Here is a 5,308-nt window from a genome sequence, read left to right as displayed (position 1 = left end):
ATTATCTTGATTTAGGCAAAACTGAGGCCTGTTTGTAGTATAGAAATAGCCTTTTACAACAGTGCATCAGCAACAGTTCACTCCAAATATTGTAGATAATTAATCTAATTTTCCCCCTGCTTCATTTTGTGTTCTATTACTTTTCTTATTCAAACTTTCAAGTCACAAATCTAATTTAAAGCCTCTTAACTGGTCTAATGTGTTAATGTGTTCCATCTGTGTGCAGTGTCTAGCAGTGAGTGATAGGGACAGAATGCTAATTTGCCTCCTAGTGTGCACAATGCTCAATAAATAAATAATATATTACCTATGCTCACTACTTATTTGACTACAGGAAGTGTCAAAAGCAACAAAAATGATGAATGCAAGTTTGGAGGCTTGTAACTGAGACAGAACTGAGTAGAGGTGAGTAGGGAGGAAAGAGGAAGGCAGAGAGCAAGATTAACAGCACAGTATAACAAAATGGCAATTATTCTGTTAACGTGGCTATTTATAGCTGCACACATGTAACACTTACTGCTGATCAATGTTTAAATATTAAATACTCTCATGTAACAGTTTTGCTACCTGTGTGTTCTTTTATTTCTCTACAAAGGAATGTAGGGTTTTTTACATTGTTTTAGTTTCTCTTTAATTATTCACTTTCAGATTTATCCTTCTTTTTTTTTCTTTTTCTTTTTTTTTTTCCTCAAAGTACTGATTTTCTTCTGTTATTTGGCTTTGCTTCCTTAGTGTGTGATGGAAATATGGAGAGGGCTTCTTTATTTTAGAAGCTTTAGCTTTCGTACAAAAGAAAACCCTAGTTAAATAATGGTAATTATTTAATTATAAAAAATGGGCTCCACTCTGATCTTCCACACAGTTATCTAAGCCTGAGGAAGCTCCACTGTGGTCAGCGAAGCCACACTGGTGCAAAACTGGCATTGAGGAGATTAAATTCAGAGTGCTGGTATTAAAGAGAAGTGAACAGGTAAGTGTGTATGAATAACAGAAAAAAGGGTGTGCTGGCTATGTACAGTAAAAGTCTTAGAAGTAAAATAAAAGCCTAAGAAGTTAAGGATGCAAAAACAAAGGATGTGAAAAGCAAAACAGAACAAACAAACAAAACCTGGCAGTGTTGAGGATTATTAAAATATTATTTTATAGAAAACGTCATTACAATTTTGTTTATATTTAACACAATTTACCAGACCATGAAGAACTCCTTAGAATAAATGGCTGGTTTCCAGGCACAGCTACTGTGCTGCTGATTACAATACATTCTGACATTTATGACAGTTTTATAATTCTTGTATTCTGTACCTAGCTGTGCTCTGAAGTGTCTCTACTTTGCTGAAGGCTTTCTCCTGGGAAATGGCACTAAAGTTTTGTGGACTGAAAGGATAATAAAACAGTTTGACAGAAAAACACTATTACTATACAATGCAAGCCTGTTGCTATTTTAAAACAAAAAAAACCCAAACAAACAAACAAACAAACAAACAAAAAAAAAAGGATTAATTCTATAGATACAAACATGTATTATTGTCACAAAAAAATGGTATTGATTTCAGTTGATATTCTCACGAGTAAGTTTTTTTAATGCTCATGCCTAGAACCTTAAGTGCTATTGCAACAACTCTACTGACTGTTTACAAAGGACAAAATACAGAAAGAAGCATAAAAAAAATGTCAGACCATGTAATAAACAAAAGTACCAGTAAGAACGCACAAGTAGGTTTGAAAGAAATGTTAGTAGACAGACTTTGACCTTCTTTATATAGCTTAATGCTCAAAAGGGCATTTAATCGTATCTTCAAATGTTTCACTAATTTTTTGTAATAAAAACATAATTGGCACAATTCAGAGGATGGTTACATTTTTCCCTTTAGAGAAAGACCAAGTTGAAGCATTTCTGTAATAACATGAGTATGTTTCAATAAAGACATTAGAAACAAATTCAATTAAAAATGTTAAGAATATGTCCATAGTAATAATTTAAAGGTTTGTTGTTGTCATCACTTTACTTTTTCTTTAAAAGGAATTCCTTTTGAAATAATATTTGAACTGACAGTTTTAGAACAGCTCTAGGAAAAAATATTTTGTGTATGTGGGGGTTGATTTTTTTTTGGCATACATGCATTTAGGGAGTGAGAACTGCAAGCAGACAGCTAAAGTCCTGGCTTAACTGTAAATGAGATAGTGGGATAATAGGAGGAGGATAGATTGAGAACAATTTGAATGCACTTAAATGTGGTTCAGAATATGCTGTATTGAAGGCAGAATGTGTATGCTTGCCAGTATTTAGGGTATAGACCCAAATCTTCATTCATTACCTGTAACATTAGAGCACCGTCTTCCTCACCTTTCAGCATGAGAGGAAATCCTAAACACCAATGGTAAATCTACTCCCTCTTCTGTTCTCCTATCTGTTTTTACTGCAGAGGTTATTAAAGAGGTACTCTTGGCAACCCTTTGCCCTTGTATTACCACGCTAATCAAACTACAGATTGTACTGAGAAGGGTTTATTTCTAAGAGTGCTGCTCCATTTCAGATTGCTAGCTGAGAGAGATAATGCAATCATCTGTAGTGCTGCAGAAAAACAGGTTTAAATTGTAATCACATGAGCACACCTAAATTAAATAAGGTCAGTTTTGTCTGCACACAGTTGGAAGAAAGACCTCTGTCGACTTATAAAGTATTTAAAGAGATATTAGTAGTGAGTAATACAGTAGGCAATATTTTTTCCATGTATTAGTTCTGCCTAGATAACACGCCAAAGAGAATCCTAATTCTAGAGATGCCATCTTTCAGATGAAACACAAAAACAAGATCCTGAACATAACTAGTGATTAAAACTTGTATGGCATTTCTCATATTGTTCTGTTAGCTAAATTTAAAGTAGATAATTGCATTCTGCTTGCCTTAATTAACCCTGAAGAAATGCATGTTCTTCCTTCTCATCTTAACAGCTCTCTAATGCAGCTTTTCTCCATACTCAGTATTCATGCACTGCTGTCTAAACAAAAAGAAATAGCTTCTATATTCAGTTAAAAAGGACATATATAATCAATAAGGAATTATGATAACTAGACAGATATTTTAACCTTCATCAAGGACTGTCACATACTTCAAAATATTTGATTAAACTCTTACATGAAATATTGTAGTGATTAATTTTAAAAGATAAATCAAGAATTCTTTAACATTTACAAACCTTACTATGGAATCTGGAAAAAGCTCCAAATGGTCAATTATTTGCTAGGAATCACATTTTAAGCAGCTAATAAGTAAATGGTATCAGCTCTATATTACAGAGGAAAATAATTGTAAATATCAGTAAAGATTTCTGATTAAGTATTTTTACCAGTATTCAAAACAAGATACTATTTGCAAATGCAGTAGGAAATAAATATCAGAGAAACCAAGCTGATCTAAAGGGAGGTGGGAAGCAAATGGATGAGGTCAGGCTCTTCTCACTGGTGTGTAGCAATAGGACAAGGAGTAATGGTCTAAAAATTGAACCTAGACAGTTCAGTGCAAATATGTGGAATAACTTCTTTATGGTAAGGATGATGGAGCACTGGAACAGGTTGCCCAGAGTGGTTGTGGAGTCTCCTTTGGAGATATTAAAGACCTGTCTGCACGACTACCTGTGTGAACTACTGTAATGCATCTGTTTTGGCAGGGCAGCTGGGTTCAATTATTCAATTATTGCTGTTTCCAAAGAGACACAATGAGACTCCTTATGCCTCCTCTAAACCCTATTCTGTTAGTGGTTGATCTGGTGAAGATCACAACATTTACACTGAAATATTTAGCATAAAAAAAAATTCTTGATTGATTCATAGCATAAAACAATAAATCAACAAAAGAAAGAAGTAGGAAATTATGTCACACTTTTATCTTACAAGGACTTTTGTTCATTTTTCAATAAACATATAAATTCTTTTACACGCAACAGGAATTCTATGTGTTTACCTAGGAAGTATCTAGAAGTGTCATACTCATTTGTATCTGCTACCCACAGAGCTGAGAAAGAAAAACATATTTTTATTCTAGTACACACAGACTGTATCCATATTTGAAACTACTAACAAAAAATTGAAGAAGCTAATTATAGAAATTAGACACATTTAGGAACTTATAGGAAGTTACGGACTTAGAACTAGACATCATCATCACAGTGTTGGGCATTCAATCAGTTTTCTTCTCCTTTATGGTTCTATGAATACATAAGGAAGTCTCAACTGAAATGCAAGCAGAACAGGCCCAAATCACCTCTTTGGATCTGAAATGAAAACAGCAGCTATGAATGTGAGCAATTCTTCGCAGTTCTGTTTGGACTATTGCGAGAGAGATCATCCACTTTAGGAAGAAAGAGGAGAAAATCAAAAATAAATGAACAAAGAAGTAGAAAGAAATGGAGAAAACATGCATTGAAATAAAGGTGCCAAAAAATCTGTGAGATACTGAGTTCTGCGCAACGGAAAATACATCAGTTAATTCTCAGATGCACTTTGTGAAGAAATTCCATGTCAATATATGTGCTTGTCTGGCTTCTTTTTGAAGTTCTACCTAGAGTTTCTGTTTTACTAGCTGATAAAGCACCTGTAAAATTTAATGGTTGAATTGAATCTTTTTTTTTTTTTTTTTTTTTTTTTTGTCTCCATTGCAGAATTTACCTCTTTCAGCAGAGAACTTAAACTCCCACGTAGCATAATGGATATGAGTGAGCACCTTGCTTCAGTCAGTTTTACAGTGAAATGTCATCTGCTGTATTTGATGTTCAACTCTGCACCCATTCTGCCACATTAACAATGTATAATCATCAGACTCTATTAATGAAAACACTCTCAGAATTCACCCTAACATTTTGCATTTCATTAAATTCATGGAATTCTTGTCACATTCATTTCTATTTCCTGCTAGTGATACAGCACTTCCATCATATTTAGAATTTTTTGAGAAAATGAATATATAAAGGGTTCCAGTTAAGGAGTTTCAAAAATTCTGTATGCTTGGATATGTATTTTACTTCTGTAGGAAATCCTTGTGGGCACAGAGCTCCCAGGGGCTTGAAGACAGAAGTAGGTAGAAATTTTGTTGAAGCCTTTTCAAGAAAATATTGTTATTCTAGGGAGAAGGAGAAGCATTTACATTAAAGATTAGGTGGGTTGAACCACTTGGTGACTGAATTACATACATGTTGAATGTGAAAAACACTGAGATAAAACTAAATAACCCCAAATGCACATCAGTGGAGCATTAGTAACACTATCACAAAATGTTACTTAAGATATAAGTACAAAATTGATGTAGATTTAA

Source organism: Lagopus muta, chromosome 1 (assembly GCF_023343835.1).
Source record: "Lagopus muta isolate bLagMut1 chromosome 1, bLagMut1 primary, whole genome shotgun sequence".
Classification (NCBI taxonomy): domain Eukaryota; kingdom Metazoa; phylum Chordata; class Aves; order Galliformes; family Phasianidae; genus Lagopus; species Lagopus muta.
Note: the sequence above shows the minus strand (reverse complement) of the source record.